The sequence below is a fragment of the Lonchura striata genome, chromosome 2, assembly GCF_046129695.1.
Source record: "Lonchura striata isolate bLonStr1 chromosome 2, bLonStr1.mat, whole genome shotgun sequence".
In the NCBI taxonomy this organism is placed as follows: Eukaryota; Metazoa; Chordata; class Aves; order Passeriformes; family Estrildidae; genus Lonchura; species Lonchura striata.
Window position 1 is genome coordinate 1,017,008 of NC_134604.1, and position 9,169 is coordinate 1,026,176.

The 9,169-nt window shown below is 40.3% G+C and overlaps 1 long non-coding RNA gene across 1 annotated transcript; it reads right to left on the bottom strand.

The window, feature by feature from the left end:
- Positions 1–627: 627 nt before the first annotated feature.
- LOC144248931 (uncharacterized) lies at positions 628–2,075 on the bottom strand. The gene is made up of 2 exons (XR_013342114.1): positions 1,969–2,075; positions 628–1,867 (listed from the first exon to the last, which is right to left on the bottom strand). It is a non-coding gene; the product is annotated as an uncharacterized LOC144248931 (long non-coding RNA).
- Between the last annotated feature and the right edge of the window lie 7,094 nt (positions 2,076–9,169).

The window sequence follows — 9,169 nt, forward strand, 5'->3', positions numbered from 1 at the left end:
GAACAGGTTTCATGCCTTTCTCTGTCATCCTTCTGTCTATGCTGTTGTGGTTTCTCTTTTGTTGGTCATGGTCTGATTGCTGCACCATGGAAGAACTTAGGGAAATGGCAAAACACTTTTTCCTCTCGAGGCCTTTTGCAGACAGTGCTGATATATGGGTTTGCTTGTGTGGCCTCAGAGCACTCTGTTGGCATTTTCTGAAAGGTATCCACAATGACTGAATTTTTGCTTGTGGCTAATGCAAACCCATTCATTATCTACATACGGATACATCAGATTATTTCATCTTAAGTACCTTACTTTGATTTTCAGAACCCTGAACTTCACCTGCCACTTTATCTTTGGCCATGGGCTTCCCCTCCCCCACCCAGCTCGTGGCTGGGCAGGGGAGGTCTGCACTGCACGCTGACCGGAACCAAAGAGAGCGAGTTCCCCTGGGAATTCTGCTTTCAACCCCTCTGTGTTCTCAGAGGCGTGTCTACTTTCAATTGGTCAATATCTAAATTGACCTCTTCCTTCCGGGAAAAATTATCTTTCCGTGTCAAACCACGACATTCCACCCTTCGCCTCTGAGAACACAGACTACAAAAGAAAAAAAAAATCATTATCAAAATTACATTCAACACATTCTACATAAAACAGCAATTTACACTAAATCTCCACCCCAATTCATCTCAAAACCCAACACATGCTTTGCTCTTATTCCTCCTGATCCCATTTCACAGCATTCACCTTATCACCATCTTATCTTATCTTATCTGATCTTATCTTATCTTTTCCCGGTCAGGGAACCAAATGTCATGGTTTGACACTGGCACAATGCCAGTGCCCCCATGAAAATGTGATCCCTACCTGGAATGCTGTGAAGTGGAATCTAGAATAGAGCAAAGCAGGCCCGAGCTTGATAACAGGAAAAAAACTTTATTAAACTACCACTATAAAAGAAAAGAGAAAACTAAAGAAGGGGAAAAAAAACATACAAAGATCCAAATGAAAACCTTGCAAAACATTCCTCCCCCCCCCACCACCCAACTCTAACAAACCACAGTGAGACACAATCTGGACCCCAATCAGGTTTCCACCCTCCAAGCAATCGATACTCAGTCCATCGAGGGAACAGAGTTTCTCCTGTGCCACAGACCCCCCAAGAAACACAGCTCCACATCCTGTGTTTCCATGTCACACATGGCACCGCCCGGAGAAAAAGTTTGCCATGGTGACCCTTCTCCTTTCCATGCACAGTGCTCTCACCACCAATGCATGGATGGTCACTGCCTTTAGGATTTTCCCTTTCAAGGATGCCCTGGCAAGAGGGGAGAAAACAACAGTTCAGTTTTTCATTGTTTGGGACCACAGTCCCCCCCATTTTCCCCTGGGGCGGAGGGCTCAAGAACAGAGATCTTCTTCTCTTCTCATTCTTTTCCAGGGCAAGGGGGCGCCACCACAAACCCCCCAACCTTTTCTCTGTTCACTCCACTTTTGTCTTTTTCCCAGCTGAAGCAGGTCTCTTGACTCACTGGCATCCTCCCAAAACACAGTCCCTCTTGAAGGAGAAGATTGGTTCAGGTTGTGGCTAACACGGAAAAGTCCAGCCAAAAGCCACTCCTTGTCCCCCTCCCATCCAGAATTCCTCCTTCCAACATCCCATCCCAGGGTCCAAGGTGTCCCTCTTCCTCTCTTTCAAACCGAGGAGGGGAAAGGAAAATTCACAAAGCTTTCATTTCTCAAGGAAGGGTTAAAAGTCCGAACTCCCAGGACGGCTCGATGCCCAGACATCCAGCAACTCCCACACAACTGGGCACCTTGCAGCAGCTCCCCCCGCTCCTCCTTCCTCGCGGCTTTCTCTCTCCCTCTCGGGAGAGGAACTCTGGGGGGGAAATGGAGACATCCCAGATTTCTTCCACCCTTCCATCTGCAGGGGCCAGCCCGATTCCAGTCCTTTCACCACCCTTGGGGCCTTCGGCCTACCTTTCTCAGGCCATGGGCTTCCCCTCCCCCACCCAGCTCGTGGCTGGGCAGGGGAGGTCTGCACTGCACGCTGACCGGAACCAAAGAGAGCGAGTTCCCCTGGGAATTCTGCTTTTAACCCTCTGTGTTCGCAGAGGCGTGTCTACTTTCAATTGGTCAATATCTAAATTGACCTCTTCCTTCCGGGAAAAATTATCTTTCCGTGTCAAACCACGACAGTATTGTGAGATTCTTCCAGAACTACTCACTGCTGGTTTTAAGCTATACTGCCAATAATTGCTTGCTGTTACTGGCAAATATAAGCACTGTTACATTTCCTGCCCCTGGATTGTTTACGGATGAGTTCAGTTACATAGAACACACCTTGGAGATGGTGCAGGGTCTTGGTGGTGGGGAGCCTCAGGATTCCTCACCTGCTCTACCAAGAAATATGACAAAATATTTGAATAGAAGCTCTGTTAAAAAAGATACAAGAACTTGGAAGTGTTCTTTATGTAAATGTTAGCCCTTAGACCTTGTAAGCAACTGTTTATGTTGAAGAGACTGTTCTCCTGAGGCTCTTACTCAGTTCTGCTTAAACCAGGCAGAGAGCTACAAGAGCTTTAGGTTCTGCCAGTATAAATATCTCACTGAAGCGTTGGGTACAAGATCAAATAAAATAATAGATGCTATCTACCATCCTAATTAGATGAATTTCAGAAATAATGATCGGGTATTGATAGTACAAGATTCCTGATGGAATTAATGAGTGTCTGTAGATCCTCAGATAAATCCCTGCTGCAGTGCTGCCCTGATGAGGAAAAGGCTTTTGACAAGATTAGGTTGATTTGGCCCTTTAAGCAAATTTGGCTTGTGTTATTATTTCTCACCTTGATGTTAGTGTTGCTTTATTTTAGTCCACAATCACTTTGACTTCAAAGGAGGTTAATTGCTTAATTCTTAAAAGCTATGCAAAAGAGCAGGGCATCCCCTTTCACTCCTTTTATTTATCACTGTTCTTGAATGGTTGGAAATGCAAAATAGGGCTGATCACAAACTGCAGTGTATGAGCTCAGGAATGTGTCAGGTTAAACCATTACTGTATGCTGATGAAATGCTTTTATTTATATCAGTTTGACAAAAATATTTTCCTTGTGCATGGGACATGGTATTCAACTTTAGGAAATGTTCCTGGCATAAATCAATTGGACTGAATTTGGGTTGATGGCAACCTCCCAAAGTGTAAGAAAGACAAAACTAATCAATAGCACTTTTCAATGGCATTAGACTAGTTTTAAATAGTCAGATGTTCAGTTTCCTAGGAAAAGTAATGAAATTGTTAGAGCTAATCTTAATCCTTTAATTATGGAACTGACTAATGACTTAAACAGATGGTAGACTTCCCCCCCACCTCATTATGGGGGAAGGTTAATACAATTAGAACGAATGTATTACCCAGCCTTCTTTCCACCCAGAGTACATTACCAGTTTCTGTTCTATTTTTCTTACTTTTTTGAAATTTAATATGTTTCAAGTTCTTGGGGATTAAGAAACAAACAAACAAAAAAAAAGTCATTAAGGAAATTTAGGAGCCTTATACTACCCAACATTATGTTGCATTATATGCCTGCTATCATGGGGGCAGGTGGCTTGATTGCTAAATGATTATTTTTAAGGTCCTCAGTGTGGTAATAGAGAGAAAATGACTATCTTTCCTGCATTTATGGGGTATTTTGCATTCTGATAACTTGCCTCCTCCAGGACATTTGCCATGGTTGGAGGCAGCTGGAAATGTCCTCTCTCACAGGCAGAATTTTCAGCTTGGTTAAACTGCAAATTTCTGATGCTCAACCACCTCTGCTATGGGAAAACTGGCACAGAAAGTCCTAGAAGCCTTATGGAAATTGGTGAGTGTGTGGCTTTTGTACATCTTGAGGAGAAACCTGCACTAAAGTCCCACAGGAAATTGATGCATGAGAGAGAAACTCAAGCACACAGTGACACTTTGGGACCCAGTATTGCCACTGTGATGAATCTTCCAGAATCCTTTTTACTGGAGTGCTGTGGCCTCGTTCAGCAGGATGAGAAGTGCCAGACAGAATCTACACAAAAAGCCAGCCACCAGTGGAGCTACCAACTGCTGGCAACTCAATTATTCAGTCTGAAACCCCATGATATAGCTCGTATGGCTTAGTCATCTGATTGCCTTCACATAAGTATGCATTAGACCCATGTAAATAATTTTAATTTGATTCTGTATGTAGCCTTGATCATTGACATTGTCTGTGAGGATACAGGAATAGCTTGTGGGAAGTGCTGTGAATCTTTCTCTCAGGGATCCCTCTTCCTCTGGTAGTTTGTTTCCCCCTGCTTCATCTCCTCTCCATTTTTATTACTCTTTCTGCCAGCTAAATTTTATGTGATGTGTTTAAGTTAGTATGATTGGTAGTTTTATGTTTTGTATGGTAATATCTGTGGCCATAAAAGAAATCTGAGAAAAACTAGAGGAACTGAAAATGATACTGGACTTATTTCTCAAAATGTTTGCATGATGCAGAGAACAATTTGGGAAAAAGACAGCAGTGTCAGCAAACTGCCAAATGACTGCCTTCATACTGTATTTCTGTCTTCCTGTCAGGAGATTATGCAGTATCTTTTTATTACAGACCACATTTTAATAGGCAGTTCTGATAATCTCATTTACAAATTCACCCATTATAAAGGGTCATTGATTTTACATTTACTTCCAAAATACTGCTGTTTTGTATGAGCAAGTGCTGCATATATTCTACAAAAGTTATTGGGAAGATCTTGTGCTGTAGATGTTTGGGACTTGTAAAATATATTTGTGCACACTTGCATGGCAGCTCTCTCACTTCTGCATTCCACTATGAACAGAAGTGGCTTTTTTGTGGATGAGCATAATATTTGGTATGCATCTTTCCTCTTTTATGACTTGTCCCTTTGGTTATCATCTGTTTTTTTCTGTTTCTTTTTCTAATTACCCTTAAGTGAGTTTTGAGAGCACCTCTCTAACCTTAGTGTAATAAAAATTAAGGTGACACTTTTCTGCCACACATCTGATCAGATGAATTATGGCAGAAGAAATTAAAGAAGAAATATCAAGGGTTAAGTATAGCATTCTGGTTGAGAAAGAAACTTTTTTCTCACGTGGGCAAGGAATGGAAAAATTTTCAGGAGAGAAAGAAATTCTAGAGTAGGGGAATTTGATAAATGTCAGACGAAACAGGATGAATTTATTTTATGTAGACAGACTATAGCAGTCTCACTAAAACACACCAATTTCAGCAGTTCACCTCTCTCCAATAGAGAACTGCTTCCAAAGGACTTTCACACATGGAGGAATCTGGGGTCAGTTGAAGTTAGTGGGAGTTTTGCATGATTTTCATGCAATCTAGTCTGGTTTCTGGTTTCTACCTGTGCCCTAAATTAATTTTTAAAGTGAAATAAAAAATAATAAAATAGATACATACTTTAGAAAGACTTGCCAGGTTTTATGTAAAGAAAGATTTGCCAGGTTTTATGTAAAATCACAATTTTTAAGATGGAATATATGTATTTTAAAGATGATTTTATATGGGTTTTTTTCTGGGAAGAACCACACATGGAAAGGAAATAAGGATTCACAGCTCAATGGGAAGAATCACTGAATACTGATGAACCATATTTTTCTATCACACTAGGATAAGACTAGCAAAAATACTTTGTGGGAATTGTATAGTTATGGATAAAAATGAATATTTAAAGAAAAAAAAGTTAGTGAATTGAATTGAAACCTGCATTAAAACTGTAGTCTGGGAATGATAAACATTGTTTTGCAAGTTTGGGTCATATTCAGGTCATGTAGAAGAGAAATGAAAGAAGCACTTGAAAAAGTTCTAAAATTTTTGACAGCTTTTTTTTTTTTTTAATGATAGAAGAAACAAAATCAAGAATTTTTCTGAAAATTGAATTTCTTTTTATTTTGAATTTAAACCCCCAAATCTCTTTCTCCTATACAAATACATTTTAACCAGGTAAAAACGACCAAGTACTATTATTTCTGCAGTGTTGTAGCAAGTGGATAGAGATGGTACTTGAGCAGAAGGAGAAGCTATCAAGGTCAGAGGTTCAAAAAACCAGAAAGGTAGGTAAACTTTAAAATACTTAAAGAGGAATATTTTCCTCACATTTATTGTTTCACAGAGCTTTGTGGCCAAGCTGAAGAAGGCAGTCCTATGTCAGTGGTGAAGGTCAACCACCACTGTCAGAACAAAAGATTATCATCTTCCATTTGGATTTCTGCTGCTGGATTTTCCTGGTCATTTTTGGCCAAATAAAGCAGCACACGTCTGTGGGTGTAACACTATAATTCTCACAACTTCATGCTTTTCCAAGAGTAAAATGTGAGTTGCCAAGGTGCCATCTGTGTTCAGTGTTTGCTTTTTTTCCTCAGGTATGTGAGCTTTAACTAGATGAGAAAGAAATTATCCTCTTTTTGGTAGCAGATGTTTCCCCATGAGAGGCAAGATTTGGGTGCTTACAAATTGACTTGCTGGTGAGAAGAGTTCCTTTGTGTGCTAGTTAAGAGGTTGTTTATGCTCCCACACCTGAGTGTTCAAATTCTTTCCAGAATTCTGCATTTTCTGGTGTTTGCATACAATCTTCATCCAATGAAGGAAGAACTGGGCCATAAAACTGTAGGTGACAAGACTGAAAGGAAACCTTTGGTTACTCTGTCCATCCCTCCTCTCTCTGCTAGGTGATATGATGTAGGACAGGAAATGAAAGAGCACCCAACAGCATCTGCCTGGACTTAAGCATTTCATGTGGTCCCAACATGACACCCTTGTCTGGAAACTGGAGGGACACTGATTTTATGGATTGACCACTCAGTGGGTGAGGAATTGCCTGGATGGTCACACCCAAAGAGTTGTGGCTTGATGTCCACGTGGACAGCAGTGATGTGTTCCTAAGGGCTCAGTGTTGGGACTGGCAGTGTTCAACATCTCTGTGCTCCACCTGGAACGCTGCATCCAGCTCTGGGGTCCCAGCAGAAGGATATGGACCTGCTGGAGTGAGGGCTACAAAGGTGAGCAGAGAGATCTTTGTAGGAGAGGGCTACAAAGGTGAGCAGAGAGATCTTTGTAGCAGAGGGCTACAAAGGTGAGCACTTCTATCAGGCTGAGAGGGTTTTTCAGCCTGGAGAAGAGAAGGCTCTTAGACCTTAGAGCAGCCTCCCCAGTATTACAGGGGCTTCAGGAGAGTGGAGAAGGACTTTTACAAGGGCATGGGTGGTAGAGCAAGGAGGAATGGCTTCAGACTGGAAAAGGAGAGGTTTATGTCAGATGTTAGGAAGGAATTCTTTACTGTGAGAATGGTAAGGCTCTGGACCATGCTGCCAGAAGAAGCTGTGGATGCCCCTTCCCTGGAAATGATCAAGACCTGGTTGGATGTGGCTCTAAGAACCTGGCTTAGTGGGCAGTGTCCCTGCCCATGCCAGAGGGGTTGGAATTAAATGATTTTTAAGGGCCCTGTCAACCCAAAACATTCTGTGATTCTAGTGTGTTTCTGAGACAAATTGCTATTTCTATTTTTTAACTGACCATGTCTGTCTGGAGGTTGTCCTCTATAATGCAATATTTGTTTCTGTTTATCACCCACCAATTTAGTAATATTTTTAGATGTCTGTATTATTTACCTGAAGTATGTAAAATATTTATGTTTGCAAATCATTATATGAAAGGTACCAAAACAACAACAGAGATTGCTTGACCTTGGTATATTTTGATTTATTGTAGATCTGCACCATTTTGGTGATTGGAGCCAAACAACTGTAATTTGTTTTTGCTTACACTTTTCAATTTTATAATGTATTAGACAATGTATTATATTATTATATTATATTATATTATATTATATTATATTATATTATATTATATTATATTATATTATTAGTTAGTGGAGAGCTAAGGAAGTAATTAGTCTTCCTTCAAAATTTGTTTTGGTTCCCCATTTAACACTTTAAATCAACTCAAAATCAGCCTTGTGATTATTTGGCTGTGGGACTCTTATAGCTTTGTTTTGGGCATAAACAGATGTCAGGAGTCAGCAGCAAACATCTTGTACTCCTTTCATTTGCTACTCATAGGCCTATTTATAATGGTGATATGTATTTTTCTTTTATGAAATGGGAAGATACGAGGAATTCTCCTTACATATCATTCTCTGTTTCCTTTACTTAGTCTCCTGAATGTAAAAGTGCAATCTTCATACATAAAAGCATGTGTCTCAGGATGTGAAAATGGCAGAAATTCAGAATGTCAGTGAAAAATGACATAAAAACTCCAAATGGAAACAAAACACAAGGCTACGTGCAGTTATGCAACTGTTCAAAATTCCAAGATGAGGTACAAAGTTGATAATTTTATAGCTGCTTATTGTTGTAGGTTTGAATTTTTTTCCTTTAATTGAGTTTATCTTGCAGGCTAGAAAAGTAGTTCTTTTTTTTTGAGTTGAAAAACTAAATGAAAGCTTCATAAAAACTATTCGTGTTAAGGTCAATGGTAATAATCTCAGGAATATACAAAGAACCACAAGAGCAGAAAGAGTCTGTTGCACTCTGTTAAATGAAGAGCAAGGTTGCTAGTCCTTTCAAAATCTCCATACAGTGCTTTTGCATCCTCTTGTCCTTATCCATAGGCTAAGTTGGTAGACAGATTTTTCTTGTTGCAAGGGTTGACTGAAGATTGGAGTAGTGCACTCCTTCTGTGCCCTCAGCAGCATCTTCCAGTTTTAAAATCCTGGTTAACACTGGAGGATGTTTTTCTCCTCAGATTTGTCATTGCAAGATGTATATTTATAGTGTTCTGAATAAGCAGGTTTTTCTCAATATGAATATAGTTATGTGTCATAGCAACATCGTGCAAGTACAGAGACAATACAGGACAGGCTAAATGTTCTGAAAGAATAAATTTAGGAGGTGCATGAGCACCTCTGGACCTCCTTAAATCGCCAGATTTATTGGTGTGCAGTGGGTGAATGAAGTACAGAAAGATTTTAGAAAGGTTTGCTTCACAACTCCAGGCAAACATGCCTTGAGACACCATGAAAAATCATTCCTGTCTTTGTGAGGATCTAGAAAGGGCACAGGAGCCTGTTTTGGTTTTAGAGCATAAAAGTCTCTTCTTTACAGAGCAACTACAGAGTTTTAACCAATGTA